The 25,995-nt window shown below is 31.5% G+C and overlaps 1 long non-coding RNA gene across 3 annotated transcripts in view; it reads left to right on the top strand.

Moving 5' to 3' along the window:
- The first annotated feature begins 12,919 nt into the window (after positions 1–12,919).
- Positions 12,920–25,995, top strand: part of LOC140447052 (uncharacterized) — a 35,641-nt gene continuing 22,565 nt past the window's right edge. For all 3 annotated transcript variants that reach the window (XR_011951562.1, XR_011951563.1, XR_011951561.1), the window contains exons 1-2: positions 12,920–12,987; positions 24,160–24,261. This is a non-coding gene — a long non-coding RNA (uncharacterized lncRNA). The remainder of the gene's footprint in view (positions 12,988–24,159; positions 24,262–25,995) is intronic.

A 25,995-nucleotide genomic window follows, 5' to 3' on the forward strand; every position in this document is an offset into this window, starting at 1 on the left:
GCTTATTTCCAACATTCTCCCTAAAAATACGGAATGCCACAAGCAAAAAGCCACAGAAAAATAAATATTACTATAATTTGTATATTTGAAAACGATCTCTTTATATAGATATCGAAACGTCAGTAAATTAAACATTTAAATTAAATATATTGTTACTTATTTCCAACAATATTTCTAAATATACAGAACGGCAAGCAAAAAGCTATAGAAAAATAAATATTACTATCACTTGTATATTTGAAAACGATCTCTTTATATAGAGATCGAAACATCAGTAAATTAAATCTATAAATAAATATTTTGTGGCTTATTCCCTACAGTCTCCTAAAAATACAGAATGCTATAAACAAAAAGCTATAAAAAACAAGTAATTTTACAGAAAGCTTACTGATGTCACCCGGCTGTCGCGGAAGTTACGCTAAAAGGTCTTTTGACGTGACCCGTCCTTAAAGAGTTACACAATGAAATTTTTTTAAAACAAATTTTATTAGTTTCCACACCACCCCAAAGGTATGTCTTGTGGCGCGTTACTTTTTTTTAAATGGGTGTTCGCCAAAAGCCATATTGTCCCATTAAATAAAATGAACAAAACACTTAAATAGTATAAAACAAAACAAAATAAAATCCTATAAAACAAAATAAAATTCTATAAAAACAAAATAAAAATAATTTTTGATGTAACAAAACATTGTACTATTCTATTTAAACACAAACACTATTCACACTTACTATGTTCTTCTCGTTTTTTTTTCCTTTAGAGGAAAGAATTTTATACAGTAGGCCTAATTAGTTAGGGACACGACTAGATTCTTAATTTTTGTTGTCATTACATAAAGTTTTGTCCTTTTCAGATTACTTTACGTTTCGTCGAACAATCGAATGAGGCAAACTCATGACGTTCTACAAATTAACGATGGAGGGAGAGAGAAACATCGTTGTCAAACAAAAACGCAAAAAAATAGCAGATTTCTTTAAAAAAGCATGTTAAACTTGTTCATTTTCCTTAATTTTATTACTTTATTTTGGATTTACTTATTAGAAAACATTACGAAATCAACTCATAGTATTTTTTAATACCAATACTTTGATCAAGAATATTAAAAAACAATGTTATTTTTAACTGAAATTCTTGTTATCCGAAACGGCCTCCCCCCCAATTATTTTGGTTAACGGAGGTTTTACTGTATAACTAAAAATTTACTATAAAACGACAAACTATAACACTCTTATTATCAATAACACGTTTTATCAATACTACAATACAGTATTGATAAAACAGTATTGACAAACACTATTGAGTTTACAAACTTATCACATAAAATATACTCACAAAATGCAACACATGCACTACCCATGAAAACGCCAATGTAAATGAACCATCGGTTATGTCTTGATGGACATTTCTTCGGCGAAAAAATAATAAAAACTAGTTTTACAGCTGTTTGGGTAGGGATTCTAAATCGGAGTTTCCTCGCTAATTTCAACGTTGTCAAACTATTGAAAAATAATGTTTTAAAATATCGATTTTTATTTTATAAATTTAAATATGTAACGAAACGGAACATATAAATAAAATTTATTTCATTTAAATTTTGTGCTTAATTTTAACTATTGAAAAAATCATGTTTTTTGGTATTTTCATGACGGTAATAATCGCTGCGTGGAAGAATACAGGTTTTGTATGACCATATTACTACTTGTGAACAAGAATTGGCTACACTGTACGACAACTTCTGGTCAAGTCTACTATGTAGAAGCACAAATAAATATACTACTTTATATATTCTGTAATTTCTTATGAGGAAACGCAAATTGCAATTGAGAAAACTGGTAGTTTTCGAGGGCCGCTGAGTACATTTAAATTTGAGGATATTCGGCGTTAAAACTATGAAATCACTCTTCTAAATTGAGGATTTCTACTATAGTGGTAATTCCGGCTTAATAGTGATTTAATTCTGGCTTTTATATCAAAAGAATTATCTTTTTTTTTGTTTTAAACTGTACACACAGTTTTTTCATGGCTTAAGAACCTGAGAGAATGGTTTGGATGCAGCTCAAAACAACTATTTGGAGTTACTGCCCCAAAAATTAAAATAGCTATGATGATTGTTAACCTCCGTAGCGGAGATGGCACCTGAAGAAAAAGAAGTTTTAGAAAAGGTTGTAATCTTCAAATATAAAGTAAAAAAGTAGCAAGATAGAGGCTTGTTAACCTATATAATATATACGAAATAATCTAGATGATCTACAAAGTTTATGGAAGTTGAGTGAAATGTTCGTCTAACAATTAAAAAATATAATAGTACAAATCAGCAGGGACTCTTAAGCACTTTTGACTTTCTTTAAAATACCAGTAAATTGTACCTTATCAAACTAATTAAGAATTTAGGTGACTAAAGGTAAAGTCTAAAGTCAATAGTTTTATTTGCATAACAATATTTAAATTTCCATAGAGTGTTAAATCTTTTTGAAAATTAGGTAAATAATGATATTTTGTATTTCGGCTTAATATCATCGTCTATATTGTCTTATGTTTGCAAAGGTTTACGTTTATTATTGTTACGGCCTTGAATTTTTATAAAATATTAAAATTAAAAATAATTTACATCTTAAATATGTTAAGGAATTTCTTTTTTTAATTTTCAAGGATAATAATATATTAATTGGTCTATATTATATCTTCGGAGAACGGTTAACGAGAACATCTCCCTGAAAATTATTCCCTAAAGAGATAGACGAATTTTATGAGAAAATTGCAGAAAGTAGCACGAATCATCACAGCACGTATACGATGATAATAGGAGACTTTAACGCTAAGATCGGACAACGACTTGAAAAAACCGAAAACTATATAGGACAATTCGGCTCTGGAGTTAGAAAGGAGAGAGGGGAAACCTTGGTTAACTTTCCACAAGTCCACAAGTCCACAATACTATGCAATGAACATATTCTATAAGAAAAAACCTCAAAGAAAGTGGACCTGGCTATCCCCAGACGGAAAAACTCGAAACGAAATAGATTACATACTGTGTAACAAAATAGATATCATACAGGACGTAACAGTAATAAATACTGCGTCAGTAAGTAGTGATCACCGAATGTTTAGAGCCAAATTAGAGATAAAACATTATAAAAATAGAAATAAATTTAGAAAAACTTGGAATATAGACACAGATAAACTAAAATCTAATACAGAACAATATAGAAGTAAGTTAAAACCCGCGAAAGTATTAAATCTAGATAAACTTAGCTTAAATGAAATCAATGAAGTCATAACAAAAGAACTATTAAGTGCAAGCTCAGAAGTGGCAACCGCTAACAGAAAACGAAAATCCAAAATAAGTGTAGAATCACAAAACGAAGAAAAGATCTTCTGAGGCAAACAAAAGAGACACTGCAGAATTTAAGGAACTTAATCGAGTAATAAGAAATCATATAAAAGAGGACATTAAAAAACATCAAGAAGACTGTATAGAACAAATCATAGAGAAAAACCGAAGTCTCAAATGCACCAAACCGAAACTAGGAAAGAAAAACATAATAAACATTAAAAATGAACAAGGACAACTAGAAAAAAGTAAATCTAATATTACAAACTCAATTGAAAACTTTTACGCCGATTCTTTGAAAAAGGTATATTTCCAGAGTGTCTAAAGACAACCATTATTATTCCTCTTCATAAGGGTGGTGAAAAAGCGAATGTCTGCAACTATAGACCTATCGCCTTTCTACCGGTCCTATCCAAAATTATTGAGAGACTTATAAAAGCCCGACTAATCGATGGCTTAATCTGCAAAAAAACCAACTCCGTTTAGGTAAATTTTTTAGTATGAACATAAAACCGTTCAGTTCATGAATAATTATACTTACAGTTAATTACTAAATCCTAATTCTTTATTTTAATGCTTGGTGTTAATAATAATTAATCAAAAATAACTTTGTTTGACATAAAACTTTTTTTTGCGCCATAAAAGGAGTTAGCTTTTTTACATATTCAGTAAGAAATAAAAAAAAGGAGTTGGCCTGTTTTTTTGAACATATTTTAAAACAAATTAATATAAAAAACTAAAATTCAGAAGTATCAAGAAAAACTAAAATATTACAAAAATCGGTAAGACAGTTTCGAAACAAATTCAGATTTCTGCTTTAATCTGAACCTTCTATAAATGCAAGGTATAACAGACGTTGATAAAGATGTTAACAGAGACATGGGGAATCTAAAATTTGCATTCCACGACATGTCTATCAACGAAGCAGAAATCTTTAACGAATTTGTTTCTTGTACTCATACAGAGTAGATCCGAATAAAATGAAAAAGACAGCAAAGATCACGTACAAAGCGTCTATGTATCTGTTGATACGTATTTCGACTTAATAAGTCTCATCAGAACAGTTATTCATAGCCGTTCTTAACGTGAAAAATAATCTTCTCTGTCTTTTAGGAAGCAACAATAAAATGGCTTCGTTATGGACGCAATAGCGACATCTGATAGAAAAATCGGTAAGATAGTTTCGAAACAAATTCAGAAGCCATTTTATTGTTGCTTCCTAAAAGACAGAGAAGATTATTTTTCACGTTAAGAACGGCTATGAATAACTGTTATGATGAGACTTATTAAGTCGAAATACGTATCAACAGATACATAGACGCTTTGTACGTGAAATCAAATCTTTGCTGTCTTTTTCATAAAATATTACAGTATAAAAAACTTAGATTGTTAAAAAAATATTTATTTATGAGGTAGATTATTATAGTAGGAATGATAATCAGTTGGGATGGAGGTTTTTAGATCTTGAAGATTCTGGAACTTTCTGATGGTTAATGGCAATCTATCAGAATGGAAGTTCGGCAGCTGAGCAAACTCCTTTGGATTAGTCATTTTTTCACGCCGTTGGGGAAGTAACTTCCATTCTCCTTCAAAGTTTACTTTATAAAATCCGTATATTTTAAGGCTCTGATTTTATTAACCTTGAAAAGAAAAATTAAAAATGTTTACTACCTTACCTGTCAAAGGTGAAGAAAAAAAACTTACCTCGAGATTCCCCTTCATTTTTCCAGGTCGAATGGATTTAAGAAATTTGACATTATTAAACGACTTAAAGAATGAATGTGCTAAATATTCAACGTAGTATGGTTTTGGCTTTTTGCGAGCACTTCGACCAACACCAATGTATTCAGCAGGTATATTAATAATTTTATTTCGAAGTTTTTTTTTTCGATGGAGTCATGCATAGAATCTACCTCGATCTGTGTGTGACCTACTTCAAGGTACTTCTGTTCAATAACGATGTTCCTGGTCATCGCCACATTTATCAAAGCATTTTAGGCCGTAACGTTTCGATTTTAAGCTGCGCATCCATCGCTGTAAATTACTACCTTTTTGTCTGTGGTGTCCAAGATTTGTGGTAGAACTTTATCTATAAGAAAGTATGAAATGACAGAAGCAAATTATTCAGCGGAAACTCCACCTTCTGTCTCATTCCATAAAAAGCATGATGCTTCCTTAGTTTTTAAACCAATGCACAAAAATTATGCACATTAAGTTTAGATTTATAATACAGTGATGATATATTAGACTTCGGTGCTGTAGCAGAGCCTGAACAATAACTGCAAATACGTAATCTTCTCAGTTTTTATGCTTTTTTTTTTAGTACGAGCCTGCTCTTTTCTTATTGGGTGTTTCTTGTATTCATCTTCAGATACAAAAACCTAATTTATATGACGTGCATTTTTCGCAGGCGTCTTTTTAAGGATGAAATAATGATATGTTTTTCGTATCTAAAGTTTTATTAAATTTTGCCGCCAATACAGGCAATATGTTGTTTGTAGAACACCAGTCCGAAACATAATAATCATAAAGCGACTGTTTTGATAACAACCGTATGGGTACGATTCCACTTTTAAACTACTTTCTAACGGTTGGCGCAACACGGAGTTGGCGCTTTTACCGTAGTGGGGGTCTTATGCATGGAGGTAACTTGTTTTTGGGCAGGCTATTTGAAAAGCTTACGATAAAAATTAGGAGTTAGCGGTTTGTGAACTGATATATAGCTGGGCAAAGAAAGCAATACACAAATAAAATATTACGATAAAAGTGGAGTTAACTTTTTTGCAGATTAAGCCATCGTAATATCCTTTTTCCTTGAAAACAACATTTTATCACAAAGTCAGTTCGGCTATTTATCTAATAAATGTACCAGCGTTGCTATGTTTTCTGTAATACATGAGGTCTATCAAGCACTAAACTACCACTGTTTTTTATGACTTTGCCAAAGCTTTTGATGGTGTAAATCACGACATCACGGTAAAAAACTAAATTTCTACGGAATTCGAGGTATTTCTTTGAATTGGTTCCAATCTTACTTGAGGAATAGGAAACAACTAGTTAGAGCAAATAATATTGACTCTAGTCACAACATTGTTGTATGTGGAGTACCACAAGGTTCAGTACTGGGTCCTCTACTTTTCCTTATCTTTATAAATGACATCACTAACTTAAAAATCGATGGAAACATTTTTCTTTTTTGATCAAATAAAAGGCATTTATCGAGCACAGTTTGATTTAATCTTGCCCAAGTACTTTCGATCCCTAGATCATCTTCAGGGGCATTTCGTCAATTGCGGCCTATCCGCTTAATATAAATGTAAATTTCAATGACCACTAGCACTCGAGACATCTATTTCGAAATAAAAAAAACTACCCCAAACATTAAAAAATTAATCTAACGATTTGCAGTCAATTTGGAAAGTTATACTTCAGAATTTTATTAATTATTTAAAAATAAGTCTTCCACATAGAATCACAAAATTACCAAGCTCCATAGTAGGTATTACAGGTTACTGAAATTTGTGTGTAATTAAAAAATCTGATATAAGGTTAATAGGTTTTGTACCGAATTTGGATTCACCACTTTTTCGTGAACTACATTTTTTGTTACATAAAATAATGACGTTTTCTGAAGCTTTTGAAATTACAGCTGAATGGCAATTCAGCGTCTCAATTAAAATTCAATTTTGCCAAAAAAAAAAAAAAAAACGGGAATTATGATCCATTACTTCTAAGGTAAAGATCTAGTAATAAAATATTATTGTCGTAATGTGTGTTTGTAAAAAGCAGGGTATTAGATGTTATTAACACATTGGCTGCCCAAATAGAAAGAAAACAAATTTCATTTCAGGCTCCAAACTTTTTTTTTATTAATTCATATTAAAAATGCATTAGGTTATTAAATTTTTGAGTTCAATTACAAAAAAACATTTTTTCTTGATTTATGACCGTGAATTATATTTAACGCACGGAGCTCTAAGACCAAAATACCACTTCCAGGCCACGTGCATTGTAGGTGACTCACGCAATATACTTTACCTACCGCGACAAGTCTCAGCTTGCAATTTAGTTTGAGTAAAGATTTCGTTAGAATAACAGTGCTGTTCGAATTTGTTTCATATTAGAACTACCTATTCTGTTTATTAAGGCGAAAAAATTTGATACTTACGAGAAACAACAACAATATTTGCAGAGATTGCATAAGGATGAATACTTTGATGTGAGTGATGAGGATGTAGATGATCCTTTCGAAGGTGACAATTCTGCAGACGATTACATACCATCTATGTCCAGCGCAGATAGTGAACAAGAAGAACCGGCTACCAAAAAATGGAAACGAAAAAGAACCATCTACAAGTACTGTAGATCAAGTGATAAGAAGTGTAGTGTTGCGGGCTAGTCGTGAATCATTTAGTGTGGAACAATCTTCAAAGCCGTATCACGGAGACAACAGATCATCAATCTAGTGAATCATCTGAAGACACAGATCACGATGGCATTGAACTTCCTGTTACTTCTATCGAATTTCAAATTACATGGACTGCTGTAACGGGAAAAAGTTTAAAGGTATTTGATTTCAATGCAGTACATTCTGGCATTTCACCTGAAGTTGCATCGTTATTAGCGCAAAAAGAACCCTATGATTTCTTTAAATTTTTTCTAACAGATGATATCATTGACTATATTGTAACTGAAACAAACAGATATGCTGAGCAGATCAAACAAAATAAAAATATTTCGCAGTATTCAAGAGTCAAAAGATGGAAACCTCTAACAAATTCAGAATTTGAAATCTTCCCGGGTATAATTATGTGGATGGGTTTAAATAAGAAACCTCGACTCTCCGATTATTGATCCAAGAATATCCTGTATGTCAATGATATCAAAAAGCGTATGTCACGAAATCGTTTAGAACTAATATTACGTATGTGGCATTTTTCTAATAATACAGAATGTCCAAGAGGTGATCGACTTTTCAAAATTCAACCCTTAATTGATCGTTTACTGGCCAAATTTCAAACTGCCAGAATTCCGAATAAAAACGTATGTATTGATGAGATTCTAGTACCGTTTCGTGGACGGCTGGCTTCCAAACAATATATCACAAGTAAAAAACATAAATTTGGGATAAAACTCTACAAATTATGCACAGAAAATGGGTAAACTTTCAATATGAAAGTTTACTGCGGAAGAGACGTTTTGGAGCCAGGGATTTCAGCATCATCTTCAGTTGTTATGTCGCTGATGAAGGTCTCCTAGATTGTGGTAGAATACTGTACACAGATAATTTTTATACTAGTATTCACTTGGCTCACCAACTTTTAGATAGATCAACACATCTCATAGGCACACTCAGATCGAACAGAAATTAAACCCCCAAGAGGTTGTGAAAGCAAAGTTGAAAAGAAACGAAATTATTGCACGAGAAAGTAACACAGGAGTTGTTGTAATGAAATGGAAAGATAAAAGAGATGTATTAATGCTTAGTACAGTACACACACACAGCAAAGTAGAGGTTATGAGTAAAAACAACGAAATGGCAGAAAAACCACAAGCAGTGATCGACTATAATAACTGTAAAGCGTTTATTGACCTTTCAGATGAAATAAAGTCATATTTGAATTCACTACGAAGAGGAGTAAAATGGTACCGTAAACTAGCAGTCGAACATCTCACTGGATCAGTTATTACTAGACTTCGGCAAATATGCATATTGCATATTTTGCATATTGTGCATATTTTATGCAAATATTTCATATTTTGGCATATTTGTATAAAAGTTTGCATAAAGTGCATAAAAGTTCAGATTTTTATACTGTATTTGAAAAATTTTAAACATACCAATTTATTTCAATTCTTGTATAAAATTTTGTAGTCATTTTAATCAAGAAATGATCTAAGTACGTAATCTCTACAGGTACAAAACATTTACAATTTCAAAGAAGATCAATTTAAGTAGCCCTCAACATTCTTAGAAAGTCTCAGTCACTGAGGCATTCAGTTATTGGATAATCGCTAAGGGTTCGCTCATTTGCATTTTATGATCTAATCCCCAAATCTATCTACAATTTATTGTATCTTAACAGCAGGTAAACGGCTAATAGTTTTGTTCCTAATTTAGGGATTTTCCAAAATCTCCCAGTTTATTGAATTAGGTACCTAAACATTTCTAATTTGATGCTCAGATTTGTAAATCATTTTTGTTTTTGATATTCAAAGCGTACAACACTCGTTGTGCGTAACAAAAAGGAAGATTGTGATTTTATAATGCCTAAAACAACCAGTGCTTCAACTTGGAGTAAACCTTATAAAGAGCTGTCTATGGATATGGGAAAAATCTACTGTTCAGTCTGTGGCAAAATTGTAAGTATCTAATATTTTCTATTAAATATCTAATATTTCATACATACAGGGTGTTTCCAAATGACACTTACAACGTTTGACTGTAGATACTTCTCTCGAAAAATTGAACAAAACGATATAGTTAATGAGGGGTCAAACTTATTTACTTTTCGAGATACAGGGTGTTAAAATTAAAAAAAATTAAATTCTTTTAGTTAATAACAACAATAACTTTAAAACCAATAAACGTATTTACTTGAAATTTAGTACTCGTAGGTTGTTTTTAAATGAAAAATAGCTTCCTTTAGTGAGAAAAAATTGTCCATGGTACAATACAATGGTGTGTATTTAGAAAAATTTTTCACCTTTACTTTTTTTTATGAAGTCAGCTATTCTAAAACACAATTATTTTTATTGTAATTGAATTAACAAAAAAAAAACTTTTCTTGAATTTTAAAATAAGTTATATGATGTACTAATGGTTAGTAACAAAAACTAATTTGTGGATTAATACTGCATTTAAAACACTTAGCGAGTGTTTTTTTTTCCAAACCAGTTATTTGATTAACCAAAAACACCTTGTATATTTTTATATTTTAAAGGTTGGGTTAAAATAAAGGTTTTTATTTTTATTTATAGATAGCATGTGAGAAGAAATTTCAGATAGACCAACATGTGAGAACTGCTTCACACATTGCAAAAAAAGGAAAAAGAGGAGGAAAACATCAAACTTCAATGGCTAAATGTTTCCAATCTACTTCAAAAAAATTAGATGAGCAAGAAACTTTTAATGAAGACTTGTGTCGCGCATTAGTGTCTGCAAACATACTGCTTTCAAAATTAGCAAATGTAAATTTTAGTTCGTTTCTAAAAAAATATTGCAAACTTAATGTTCCAAGTGATCGGTCTCTAAGAAGAAATAATGTGAACGGGCTATACTCGTCGGTGTTAATTAATATTAAGGAAGAAATTGCAGATAATTATTTTTACATATCTGTAGACGAAACCACTGATTCCTCAGGAAAGTATATTGCTCATTTATTGATTGGTGTTCTTAAAGAAGATACCTTACCAAAATCTCATCTTATTTCATGCCAGCAACTTGAGAAAACAAATGCTTTAACAATTTCGCGTTTTATACAAGAAACATTAGCAACTTTTTTTCTTCCGACAACTATTCCTTCTAATAAATTACTGCTTATTTTATCGGATGCTGCTCCTTATATGGTGAAAGCAGGACAAAATTTAAAAATATTTTTCCCAGATTTAATACATGTTACTTGTGTAGCGCATGGATTAAACAGAGTTGCAGAGGAAATACGAAAAAAATTTCCTCTTGTAAATACCATGATATCCAGTGTCAAAAAAGTATTTCTTAAATCTCCTATACGAATTCAACTTTATAAAGAAATGCTACCTAACATTCCTCTTCCACCACAACCTATTTTAACGCGATGGGGAACATGGTTAGAAGCAGCTAATTTTTATGCAGATCATTTTGTTAAAATAAAGAACATAATTGATACTTTAACAGATGAAAGTTCCCAATCTCTTTTGGATTCTAAACAAACTTTTCAGAGTAACTTGCTTCAACAAGAACTTTCATTTATAAAATCAAATTTTAGTTTTGTTCAAAAAACAATTACTCAGTTAGAATCACCAAAACTGTCATTGTTCGAAAGTACAGCATTAATAAAAGAATTTGCGTCATGTTGTCGGAACGTTAGAGGTAATATTGGAAAAGATATTTTAAAAAAATTTGAAGCTACTATGGAAAAAAATAAAGGTTACCATATTCTTTCTGAAGTAGTCAGTGTTCTAGCTGGAAATATTTCGGAAACAATTAATTTAGAACCAAATGTTTTGGTTAGTTTGAAAAATGCTCCCGTTACATCAGTTGATGTTGAACGAAGTTTTTCCATATATAAATATATCTACTCAGACAGAAGCCACAAGTTTTTGTTAGAAAATTTTGAACACCACTTGGTCATTTATTGTTACCATAATTCTAAATAAGTTTATTCATACTTAAAAATGATGTAGTTACTTAAAATAAATGTAAATCTTAATGAATAGTAGGAAATATTTAGTTATGTACACTTTTTTTTTAAATACAATTGTTACTATTTTACGATTTTTTTATTTATTTGTATGCATATTTTGTAAAATATTTGCATATTTTCGGGTAAACACGTGCATATTTATGCGCATATTTTCTACATTTTTATTTGCATATTTGCCGAAGTCTAGTTATTACAAATGCCTATATTATGTATAAAAGTATATCTAAAAATAAAATACAAATTACTGCATTCAGAGAAAAAATAACAAAAAAACTATTAGAGGAACAATTGCCGAAAGAACAAGTCGTACAACAAGAAATTTTACAAACTTGTCGACTGAAAAAAATGGAATCAGCAAGAAGAAGGTGTACAGTTTGTTATGACAATCTGAAAACAAATGTGACATTTGTGAGAAATTTTTCTGTGTTGAGTGTTTTTTTGTGAAACAAAACTGTAAAAATTTTATTTATAAAGAACTAAATAGTTTGTCACTTTCACAAATATCTACTTAATTTGATTGTTTTTTGGTAACACATAATTTACAGTAAAATGTGCATCTTATTTTCTACGGCTATTACAATAGTATTTTTCACGCAAACCATTGGGCTAGCTTCAGTAATCTGACCACCGGGCCATGTACAAATGCTTTGTATATGAATAACGTGTAAACTGTGAATGATATTTGTCTCACAGAGCATAGAAACTAACCTGTCGTTGGAATTATATTTAACTCACGGAACGTCTGGTCAAAACGGAGCGTGAGTTAAATACAACTCACATGGCGGTTAATGTGTTAAAAATGGAAAAAATAGCTACTGTTAAACATGTTCGAATAAAACCATGAATCGAGAGAATGTCTTAAATTTATGGTAAATTGTGTAAAATGATAAAAAGACTATGAAAAATGCTATATAATTTTTATCAAGCGACATCGAGCCCCTTTCTGTTTCAGTCAGACAATCATAATATCAGTAGCACAACGCATTATCTAAACTAAAGAAAAATAACCAACGATCTAAAAACAATGAAGCTCTGGATTACATTATAATCTGGAGTAAACACTTTAGTCGCGTTTGTAATTGTAACGCTGATAATCTGCCCCTCTATACAGGTGTTTGTTGATAAGAGGTGTGACGCAACGGCAGAGTACTTATGCTAGCGGTTACGTGTCACATAGTACAGGTACTACGCCCACAGCGACAAGTGAAAAACTTCTTTTGGTCTCTGTAGTGTCCCGGTGTCATTTTATCCTGGTAAGTATTTAGCATAGGGACTTTGTATTTAAGAATCGATAAGTCTTTGTGAAGTTTATGAGAATTGTAATTATTTTTGTGAATATTTTTTATATTAATTATTTGGAGTATAGAATAAACTTTATAAATGTTTATTGCATCGAATAGAACCAGGAAAATTGTTTCCTGTGTCGAGATATAGAGCTTCTCAATATTAAATAAGCTAAGTCACGAGTGAAAAATAAGATTATTAAATAAACTTAATTTTATTTTATTAAATTGCAAAAACCACTATTTTTTAAAATAATTCTTTTGAATCATTCAAAATTTGAATAATTATTTATGCAATAAGTTTATTTCTTCATTAAAATTGTATTTCTCTAATTTGCTCGATATTATACCTGGTGGTTCGTAAGTCATAGTCAGAAACAAAATTCTCACACTCGGTGCATTCAAATATTAAAATTTATACAAATTAGTTCCAACATTAAATGTAAAGACAGATCGATCTAATATTCTAATCGCTTTTCTGTGCAATTTTCAATATTTTTAAACGGCAAGGCCATTATAGAATTTTGAAAAAAATATTTTTTATGCTAATACAAAAAGTTATTACCATAAAACATGATTAGAATCTTCAAGATTATTGGAAGAACTTTTTACACTTTTACAATTTGTTTTTGAAATCTCAAGCTCTTTCACGAGCGCGCTATCTGCAAATCGTTAAATCCTTTTATTACTAACTACTCTAATAAAATATCGTAAAATAAACATTTTCGAGAAATTTTAACAATATTTATTAGTAAAAGGAAGGGTTTTTTTTTTATCAAAAATTGAACTGTTTGTTTTAAATGCTCGCCAAGGACATAAAAGTTATTATTTTCGCCATCTCCATATATTTTTAGTTATACTTAAGAAAAAAATATTTGTTTTTTCGTTATTCAAATTTGCATCAGCTATAGTGCGAGCCGAAGATGGAGTCAAATTAAACATTCACTGCGGTATTAACTGCTTTTTTATTCTTCTTCTTCTTCCTACTTTATAAATAGGCAAAATGCCTGTTTTACTTCGGTTTTTAGCCTCAATTGACGTTGTCTGACCATCTTTTCCTTCATGATCTTCTTCCATTTGGCGATTTGTCTCTTGCTATTCGTACTATTCTATTTTCTGTCACTCTTTCGATCTGTTGATTCCATTCCACTTTTCTTCTTTTGGTCCACGTGTTTATTTCCTCTATACCACATCTCGATCGTATTTCCTCACTTCTTACTCTGTCTCTTAGAGTTTGGTTTGTTATTTTTCGTAAGACTTTCATTTCCGTTGTTTCCAGTAGTCTTTGTGTTTTCGCCGTATCTGCTCTTGTTTCCGCTGTGTACGTCATTATCGGTCTTATAGTTGATTTATATATCCTGGTTTTCGTTTCCGTTGTGAGGTATTTGTTTCTCCAGATTGTGTTGTTGAGACATCCTGCTGCTCTGTTTGCCATGTTCACTTGTTTTTGTACTTCTTCTTCCATTTTTCCGTAGCTTGACCGTTTTATTCTCAAGTATTCAGTTTCCATCACTTGTTCTATTATTTTGTTATTTACGACTAGTTTATATCTTCTCGGTTCCACTGATATTACTATCGCTTTAGTTTTCTCTGTTGAGATCTCCATGTTGTATATAAGCGCCGTATCTTCGAATTCTTTAATTAATCTTTGTAGGTCATCTTCATTTTTGGCTGTTAATATGGCGTAGCATATTATCCTTATTTCCTTTTCTCCCATTCTATATCCTCTTCTTTTTTTAACTTTCTTTATGATTTCATCCATTATCAGATTAAATATTAATGGGCTCATCGAATCTCCTTGTCTAATGCCAGTTTCATATTTGATAGGTTGCGATAGTTTTCTTTTACATCTTATTATAGCTATATTATCTTTATATATATATATATATATATATATATATATATATATATATATATATATATATATATTCTCAATGGTTTTTACTACATCCAGTGATATTCCCTTTTCATATAATAAATGTATCGCGTCCCGAATTCTCACTCTATCAAACGCTTTCTTCAAATCTATCAGACACATATATGCTGGTTTTCTGTATTCGCTGTATTCCAGCGACTTTTCTGCTTTTTTATTATGATTTTATTGTTATATGATTGAATAAATAACTTTTTATACTCGGAAAACTTTTATACCCTCATCTACAAATTATAAATTTTAGACTTCATCTGTCTTACCCCTTAAGAGAAGTAACGAAAATCGGTTCTAAAGTTTTTTGTTAAAAATAAACATTTCTCACAAACATATTGAAAGGAAAAAGTTAAATAAATAGTGTATTTTCCAGTTAACTAGTGTAAATCCTAAGTTTCTACTACTTCAAAATTGAAAAAAGTGTTGGAACAATATAAATATGGTATAGGCTTACTGTTATTCGCGCAGACACTCCTGCTTGAAATGCTGATTCTCGTTTCATATTTTTTATTATTATTTTTCATTTTTACATCAAATGGACAAATTATCCTTAATTAACTAAGATAATTAAATATTATCGTAAAATTAAACTGTTTTAGGGAAAATTAGCAGCAGGAGCTGTAAAGCTATGGCTAATATACGTTATATCACAACTCGCTACATATTTGTTAGTTTTTCGAAAAAACTGTCATCCTTGATGAAATATTTCGGTTCATGGAACTTGAATATCTTAATGTGGTCATGAATTTTTTTTATTTTATATTATAAAGATTAGTAGAATGAAATCTCGATACAAGTGCAAGATACCGAACGCGAGTATTAACGAGAATAACGAGTAGTCCAACTTTTCATTCTAACCGAGTAAAATACTGTATTTTGAGCAATTATTTAAATTAAAAAATTATTGCAATGGAAATATCCTCTGTAATATTTTTGAAAATAGATTGACTTGTAGAGGCAAAATTACCAGTAGTATACATATAAGTAAAAATAGATTGAGTGAAACTACAGTAAATGAAACTTGATTATACTTAAAAATATTTTATATAAGACGCTTCGATTTTTAGTATTTTGAAACCTATTTTGAGGTTAGAAATCTAAACTTCAAACCAAATATTTTTAATCATATATATTTTGCTCTCCAGTCCTAGAAGGCACATGGCTTGGTTTACTTTTCTTTTCCAGTCTCTCCTGTTTCCTGCTTTATTTTTCCAATTTGGGATTTTATGTTCTTCTACGTCTTTTTCAACATCTTTCTTCCACCTGGTTTTCAGCCTGCCTTTCTTCTTATTTTCTCCTATTCTTTCCGTTAGTAATCTTTTGGGTGTCTCGTGTTTGACATCCTTTGGATATGTCCCAGCCACCTTAGTTTTTGTGATTTTATGTTCCCTATAATATTCAGTTCACGATACATCCTCTCTAGTTTTTTTTACAGTTTTTTTTGTATATTTGGTCTTTTTATCTACATTCCGTTCCATAGCTTTCCTGCAAATATATTCGTGAGGACATTTCTCTCCCACACTTTGAGCATGATTTGTTAGAATTTGTTCATCGTCCATATTTAACTTGCATATAATGCTAAAGGTCTTGTTATATATTCATATTTTAGCTCTTTTAGTTATGTTTTTACTTCTTAATAAAATATTTAGAGCAAAGATACAAAAATAACCAGCCATAATTCTCGCTTATACCCGGTTCACAATTTGTTGATAGCTCACTACAAGTTTAACCCTAATTAGAAAACTGAAATACAGAGAGGATAAGTAATACGATATAATAGTAAAAACCAACCTAAAACTGACGGTTTAAGACGTTTTCGACTAACCCACCTTATATCTGAAGGAATACAATACCTTATAATCCTATTACAGGGGTATTTTGAATGGTTAGATATGAACGACCAGTGTCGTAGAGTATATGATTGAAACATTTATTTGAACTATATTTGAACAAATAAATATATTTTTAAATTGTACTTATGTAAATTGTATTTTTTAATAAAACTTATTTATTTTATTCAAAAATAAAAAGTTTCTTGCCATTTGTAAAAGATACATTTGTTTAATTAAGGAAAAAGGAGCCAAATGTCGCCTGGCAAAATTTCCAATGTGTTTTAAATGTATCCATTATTTTTGAATCCGGAGAAAACTAATAAATATTTTTGAAAAATTTAAACGCAGAATGAAAGATTACATTATTACTCAGGGCAGAAAGTCCCTGAAAACTTCTACAGTGTTTATTTTAATATGTTATATAACAGGGGTGAAAATAAAAGAAAAAATATAGTATAATTTTTAATTGAAATTATTGCATGCAAACGAAACTTTTTATTTATTCTAAAAAATATTTCATTCTGCTTTTAAATTTTTCAAAAATGCTTTTTAGTTTTCTCAGGATTTGAAAAAAAATGGATACATTTAAAACACATTGAACATTTTGACAGGCGACATTTTGCGCCTTTCCCCTTTAATACCTTACGATTACAACTACTATTACTTACCTTATATAATTACGATTAGAAAACTATTCAAATTCAAAATAAATAGGATCAACTTCGGAATCCGAGTCGTCTTGAGGGTTAATAATTAGGTTAATAATCTCTACGGTCGCATCAATTATGTTATCAAGATCCCACATTTTTTGTTCTTTTTCCAGATGAGTTCAATTAAATTTATTTCGCAGTGGTAGGGTGGAAGTCTAAAGACTGTGATGTTTCGCCTTTCCGCCATTTTGTCAACTACGTATTTCTTGAACTTAGATTTGTGTTCCCGGGCAATTTTTAAAAGTTCTGCTTTTACCATTCCATCTTCGTAAGGCAGATACTTATTCCGCAGCCAGTCAAGAATATCCTGTTTCTTCCACGCATTCGTTAGAAGTCTTTCTACTAGTCGTGAATGATAAGGTGCATTATCTAATACTATAATTGAATTTGGTGGTATGTGTTCAATCATTTGTTCAAAATACTCTTCGAAAACATCAGCTGCCATCTCCTCGTGATAGTCTTTTGTGCTTTTGGAATGAAATTCCAACAAACCATGCTTAACAAATCCTTTTTCACTGCCAATGTGAGAAATTATTAATCTACTGCCTTTACCAGAAGGTGGGGAGATACCAGTAGACCAACCTTCCATAAAGGCTTGCCTGGAGCTTAATATATTTTTATCTGACCAAATTTTTTTTAGAGTATGACCTGAGTTTACCCACGTTTCATCCTGGTAGAAGATGGGCCTTTCTTCAGCCCGGAATTTTCGTATGAATCTTAGATAATTTCTTCTCCAACATCATCTTCTCCTCCCGGTCAATCAAAAGAGATTTTCGGTCTGATTTCTCCCACCGGAAATTTAATTCTTTTAAAACTTGCCACAATTTAGTTCGTCCGATATGAGGCAAATCCGGGTCGTCTCTAACTTCTTGTAAAATTTTGTTTAGGTTTGGTATTTCTTTTTTGAAAAAAAGTCCATGAATTTTCCTTCGAATACCATATTTGGCAAATTCATCAATTTCAATAGGCTTTTTCCCTCTCTTTAAGTGTTCGTTTGTGTTTGGGTTAGCTATACCGTGTTTTTTTTTTCTGATAGGAACCTATATAAAGTTGACTCTCCTACGCCAGTCATGTTGGCACAACTTTCGACTATGTTGCGAACAGTGTTTGTGGGATTCTGAGAAACCAGAGCATCGTGAACATTCAGGTCAATAGTCTTCTATCTTGGTGAATAGACATTACTTGGTGAATAGACATTATAATAGTAGACGCGGAAACACCGACGAGCCGTAAATTACATGCGATCAAAAACGTACTAAACAAAAAAGTTGTTTTCGTTCGTAATAACTTCACCCTTTCAAGTTAAGTTTCGAATATAATTATATTATTAAAAATCTGGGGAATTCCATCTTAATTATCTTGCAACGGATAGTACCTTCGGATATGAATTCCAGGTTTTCTAGTAAAGTGATTAAACGCGAAGATTAGTATTAAAATATCCAAAGAGATAAGGTATTCTTATTTACAAAATTGTTAATGGTTAAATTCTTATTTGTATTAATATAATATAATAACCAACATTAGTCGTGAAAGTTTTAATTTTTTTTTTGCTAAATATATTAGTATTAAAATATTATCAATATTATATATAACAGTATTAAAACATTATATTATTATTTAATGAATAAACACCTTAGAAACGCCTATGATTTACGACCGTTTTATGAGTTTGAGGCATATTTCGTGCTCTCAACAATTTGTGAACGAAGAATAGATTTCTTCTTTCATATATGTGTACTTCTGGTGAATGTCACTCCTAGGTGTTGGGATCATTCTACTTCTTCGAATTTATGTATTTCTTCTTCTGATTTGATCTGTGATCTGTGATTATGGTCAGGTATTGTCGTTATATGTATTTTCGTTCTGTTTATTTCATATATTTGGTCTTCTTCATTTATGTACATCCCTTTTTTAATCGCTTTGGCTTCTAGTCTTTTTAGCATTTCTTTAAATTCTTGTTAACTTCTAGCTATCAGTACCATCAGCGAATGCAAGGCATTGGTATTTTCATTGATAAACAGGTCCTCTCCTGTTAATCCCGGCGGTTTTCTTGACGATAATTTTAAGAAAGACACTTGCCCAGACAGTCATTCTAGAGGTATTTTGTAAGTTGTAATCGATTATTTAAGGCTTTATTGTTAAGGTATAATAAAAAAGAACCATGAAAATTTAATTAAATCTGTTATTTAGAAACAGTTTGAAAAAGGGCTGAGTTTTAGAACCCCTATTTACCTTTTAGAACCTTCAAATATCTGTACAAGATTTTTACGTGAAATCAATGATTTTTTCAGTATTTTTTCTTCTGTATAACTGGGGTATAATGCGAAACGGTATCCAAAGACAATTATTCACATTCACTTTTGACCAAACATTAAAAAAAGAAATTTATAAAGCTATTAGGTATAACGACCGATAACCGCTGAATTATTTGTAACTGATAATTGACATGTCAAATTCATTCCTTGAGTAAGCGAATATTCTTTAATCTTATCACTAGTTGTTTAAAAAAGTTATGTCAAGATCACAATATTTAAAATATATTTAAATTTTCCATTTTTTAAAAAGGCTTTTGCTTTGGTAATGAAAACGTACGACGGAACGGATAAATTAATATTATCAGTGTATACTGATGTACGAATATAACCGTGTAAATACGAATAGGTGTACAAATTTATAAATACAATTTTAATGGTGATAATTATCTACAAACGCGGCCCATTTTATTTACATTCTTATTATTATCGTACCTTGCATATAGTATATCAGTACGACTGTTGACAACTATGGTAATAAGGCTGAAAACTTGATAAAATTCATCGACTAATATTGGCTCAAGGTCTAAATACTATGGTCGTTTTATATTAGTGTAGTTGCCTTTATGAATTTTAAAAAATTAGTTATGTATTAATGAAACAAGGTTATTTTTAAGGTGTTAATATATTTTACTTATTGTTCGATTAAAATAACAATAGTAGTTGATGTACTTGTTATGATGTTATTTTTTAATCAACAATTGCAGGTTAAAATAATTTTCTTTACCCAAATAAATGCAATTCCGCGATACACCTCCTATTCATTTCTTATTTCTAAGTAAATGTAAGTACTTATTGATATATATCTCCCTTTTTTTTTTCAAGTGTCATCTCCACGACGGAGGTCGGCAATCATCGTAAAATTCTTTAACCATGACACTCTCCTTCTTCCTATACTCCTTCCTCCTCTTATCTTTCCCTGTATTATCAGCCTTAGTAGTTCATATCGCTGTTCCCTCCTTACGTGTCCCAGATATTGTAACTTCCTTATTTTTATTGTGTTTATTATTTCGCATTATTTGCTCATTTCTCGCAATACTTTCGTGTTAGTTTTCTTCTATGTCCATGCTATTCTAAGCATCCTCCTGTAACACCACATTTCAAAGGACTGTAACTTATTTATGTGTTCTTGCTAATGTCCAGCTTTCAAGTCCATATTGCAGTATCGAAAACATGCAGCATCTCGGTGCTCTTACTCCCAGTTCTAATCTAAGGTCTTTGTTGCAGAGAAGTGTTTTCATTTTACAAACGCATTTCTTGCTATTTCTATCCTGGCTCTTATTTCGGTTGTTTGATCATTATTGTCTGAAATCCAGATTCCTAGGTATTTGTATTTATCAACCCTTTCTATAAGAACATTTCCCAAATGTATGTTTGTTGGTGTATTTGTTTTCTTTGTTATTATCATGTATTTGGTCTTTTTTATATTCATTTTTAGTCCATATTTTTCACAGAAACTGTTTGTTTTGTTTAGCAATAATTGGAGTTGTTCAGCAGAGCTTGCCATAATCACGGTGTCATCTGCATATCTTATGTTGTTAATAGATCTTCCGTTAATTATTATTCCTTCACTTTGAGATAGTATTGCTTCTTCAAAAATGGCTTCACTATATTCATTAAATAGTAATGGGGACATAATACATCCCTACCTAACTCCTCTCCTGATTTCAATTTCTGGACTGGGTTCGTTATATATTACGATTTGTGCTCTTTGATTCCAGTAGAGGTTTGTTATTAATCGTAAGTCCCTATGGTCTATATTTTTCGTCTTTAGAATTTGGACTAATTTTTCATGTCTTACTTTGTCTAATGCTTTTTCAAAATCAACGTAACAAACATGCACATCAACATTCATATCCATGCATCTTTGAGCTAACACATTAAAAGCAAATAACGCTTCTCTGGTTCCTAGTTTGTTTCTGAACCCAAACTGACTATCATCTATTCCCTCTTCCAGTTTTTTATTTATACGACCATGTATTATTTTCAGGAATAATTTGAGAATGTGACTTATTAGTGATATTGTTCTGTATTCACTGCAATATTTAGCGTTTGTATTTTTAGAGATAGCACAAAAGGTGAAGAGTAACCATTGTTTCGGTATGTGTCCTGTTTTGTATACTGAGAATAAGTCTACTATGCTGTCTAAGGTTTCATCATTTATGCATTTTAAGGTTTCTATAGGGATTTGGTCTGGACCTACTGTTTTACCATTTTTGCTGTTTTTTATTGCCATTTTAATTTCCTCTTTTAATATCTTTAAAACCATATCCTCTTCTACTTCTATCTACATCTGTTCTGTTTTATTGTCTTTGAACAGTTCATTGATGTATTCTGTCCATCTCTTTAATTTGTCGTTTCAGCATTCCCGGTTTTCTTGTTCTATTGTTGTGAGATAATTCTTTAATTTTTTTATGTGTGTCAAAACTATCAGGTCTTTTCTGGTATTCTTCTATTTCTGCGCATTGTTCTTTTAACCATTGTACTTTCGCTTTCTTAATTCTGTATTTTATTTGTTTATCCACTTTTTTGTACTCCTGATTATCTTTGTTTTATATTGACGTCTTTCTTCATTAAACGCCATATTGACGTCTTTCATTAAATCTGAAATTTCTTCCGTCATCCATTACTTCTTTTTATATCTGTTGGTATTAGAATTTCTTTTTGACTTTTATCTGTTTCTATCTTTATTAATAACCATTTTTTATCCGTCTCAGTATTTTGTAAAATTTGTTGTTTAACATTCATTAATCCGTTGTTGATTTCATATGCCAGGCGTTTCCTTATGTGTAGGTTCCTTAATTTACTTGTATCGATTTTTGCATTTGTTTTTCTTCTTTTTATTATTTTCATTTTAAGCCTAATTTTGGTCACTAATGGATTGTGATCTGATCCTATGTCGGCACTTGGATAGGTTTTTGCGAAAATAATTGCGTTCCTGTATCTTTGTCTAACTAATACATAGTCTATTTGGTTTCTTACAATTCTCTCTTCTTGATCTGCTGGTGACTTCCAGGTATATAGTCTTCTCTTTGGCATTTTGAATAATGTATTAGCTATCACAAAATTATTGTTTTGGCAAAATTCGATAAGCCTGTCACCCCTTTCGGGGTGCCCAGACATATCCTCCTGTATGTTCGTCTACTTTTTTTTCCCCAACCTTTACGTCAAAGTCTCCCATTATAATTGTTACATCTTGCGTTTTAATGGATTTTAAAATGTTGTCTAGGTCTTCGTAGAAAGTTTCAATATTGCTCTCTGGTTTGTGCGCAGTTGGAGCATAAACTTGTGTGATGTTCATTTTGGGTTTGTTCTGGTTTAATTGTAAGAGTATAATTCGATTGGAGTATGGAGTGAAATTTATTACAGCTTCATCAATGTATTATCCCGACACCATATCTGTGTGAACCGTCTTGACTTTCTGAATAATATATTGTTTTATTGTTGATTTTTATTTTTCCTGAGTCGGGCCATTGGACATCGCTGATTCCTAAAATATCTATATTTAGCCTTTCCATTTCTTTAACGGCATTATGTACTTTTCCAGCTTGATGTAGACTTCTTACATTCCAAGTCGCTACTTTGCAAGATTTTCGCATGTTGACGACCGGGGAGGCCTTGCAGTCTTGTCATGTTTGCCGAGTTTCATGATCAGTAGAGTGTTTGGCTGTATTGTTAGTCATGATGATTAACTAGGGATGCTCTATGAGCCTTTAATGCATTGGTTTCCCGTTGCCTTATGCATCTGCACGCCGTTGACCAGGTCTGGTTCGTCCGCCTTTAGAAACGATTTTCCATTTCTAGGACAAGAAATATCTCACGAAATATAGATACTCTCACGGGCAGGTGAGGTTGACATTTGAATAGGAGAGGCTGTGTATTGCGCATCACTATCCCGTATATTCCTGCGAATGTAAGGGATAGTGATAGTGATGTAGGTTGTACACTGTGCAGCCATAACATTCTACATCTCCCTATGCATCTCTTTCCTTGGATCTTTCGCTGCATAATTAGTTGGAGCAAGTTGTATCTCTCTTCACGTTTAATATGTCCGAGATCTGAAATATTCCACTTTTCTTGTTTTTATATTATATATATATATATATATATATATATATATATATATATATATATGTATATACATTATATACGATATATTATACACACCTAGACATCGATAGGAGTAGAACAGTTTGGGTTTATGCCAGGAAGGAGAGCAACGAATGCCATGTTTGCGTTAATATATATTGCGTTAATAAATGTTTTTGCCTTAATTTAAAAGCATCTTACCCTTATCACAAGTAAAATATTTTTCAACTCGTGAAAAAAGTTGTGTATTAATTGTATCTATTTTTTTACAGGACTATCGAAGGAACTGTATTTGGACGTAAACATTGGATAAGTGTTAAGGACATTACAGAATGAGGATAAATCATGGAACTGCAGTCTGTACCTTACTTAAGGTACATGTCCGAGGTCTGATGTTATGAAGGTTCTGCAACTAACGATACTTCGATAAGTTATATTTTGCATTTTTCTCATTTTCATTCTTCCTGGTTCTAAATTATTGTCAATATACTCAGCTTACAAAGTCGCTATTATAGACCAGAGAAATTAATAAAAAAAAACCTTTTTCCTGACACTCTTTGATACAGATATCAAACAACTGCTTTTGATAAATTTAGTTATAACAATATGTATTAAACAAAATATGCAAAAGATAAAACTTCTTTTTTCACTTATAAAGAATGTAAGATCTGTCTTCTTCTTCTTAACATGCCATACACCAAAGTGCGTAGGCGACTATCTCATTACTAGAATTCTGTTCTTGGCGGCGTGACACAGCTCGCCTGTATTGTGTATTCCTGTCCATTCTTTAATATTCCTTAACCAGGATAATTGTTTGCGGCCGGCTCTTCTCCTACCTTCGATCTTCCCTTGTAGGATTAACTGTGGTATTTCATATTTTGCTCCTCTCAATATGTGCCCAAGGTAACCAATCTTGCGTTTTTTAATTAATTCAAAGAGTTCTCTTTCCACGCCGGCTCTCTTAAGGACGTCATCGTTTCGAACTCTATCCACCCAAGGTATGCGCATCATTCTTCTCAATGACCACATTTCAAATGCTTCAAGTTTGTTGATAGATGTTTTTTTTCAAAGTCCACGTTTCCATGACATAAAGCAAGATGGACCATATGTAGCACTTGACCATTCTGTAGCGTATTTCGAAATTTAGGTTTTGATTACATAGGAGCGGTCTGAATTTCACAAAAGCTTGTCTTGCCATTTGTATTCGGGTTTTTATCTCTTGTTGTGGATCCGATTGGTCATTGATTGTGGTGCCAAGGTATTTAAAAGTTTTCACGCGTTTTATGCGATCGTCACCTATGCATATTATCGGGTTTTCTGGAGGGTTTCTGCTAATGACCATATATTTCGTTTTCAAAATGTTGATTTTGAGGCCATATTTTTTACCTATGCTATTCACCCTATCAAGTAATAACTGCTGATCTTCCAAATTATCAGTTATAATCACTGTGTCGTCCGCATAGCGTAGGTTGCTAATTGGTATGCCGTTCACCTTAATGCCTAATTCCGTGTCTTCTAATGCTTCCGCAAATATATTTTCAACATATAAATTAAAAAGCATCGGAGAGAGTATGCAGCCTTGACGGACACCTTTCCGGATTTCAAATTCATCCGTATATTGGTCTTGATCAATCCTCACCTTTGCCATTTGGTTCCAGTATAGATTCTGAATAATTCTGATCTCCTTCTGGTCCATGTTGGCCCTATGTAGTAGTTCCATCATGATATCATGTTTAACATTGTCAAATGCCTTCTCGTAGTCGATGAATACAGATTTTGTAAGATCTGTACTTGATTTTAAATACTAGACTAATTAATTCCTTGTGATTAATTCTTTTCTTTATGATCCATCACTGCCCCAGACTATTATTGTTAGGGATGGACAAATAATCAAACAATTCATTATTATTCATTGCTAATAAGATAAACAATTGTTAGCAATTATATCGAGTGTGTCAAGCACTTTGACTGTTCCAGTACTGTGTTCGTATAGTTCAGTTATGAGCGAAATAAGGTATTGTGGTACATCTACTTCTTTTAGTGTCTGCCATGGTGCTGCCATTTGACTCTGTCGAACGCTTTGCGATAATCTATAAAACAAATGTATA

The sequence above is a fragment of the Diabrotica undecimpunctata genome, chromosome 7 (genome assembly GCF_040954645.1).
Source record: "Diabrotica undecimpunctata isolate CICGRU chromosome 7, icDiaUnde3, whole genome shotgun sequence".
In the NCBI taxonomy this organism is placed as follows: Eukaryota; Metazoa; Arthropoda; class Insecta; order Coleoptera; family Chrysomelidae; genus Diabrotica; species Diabrotica undecimpunctata.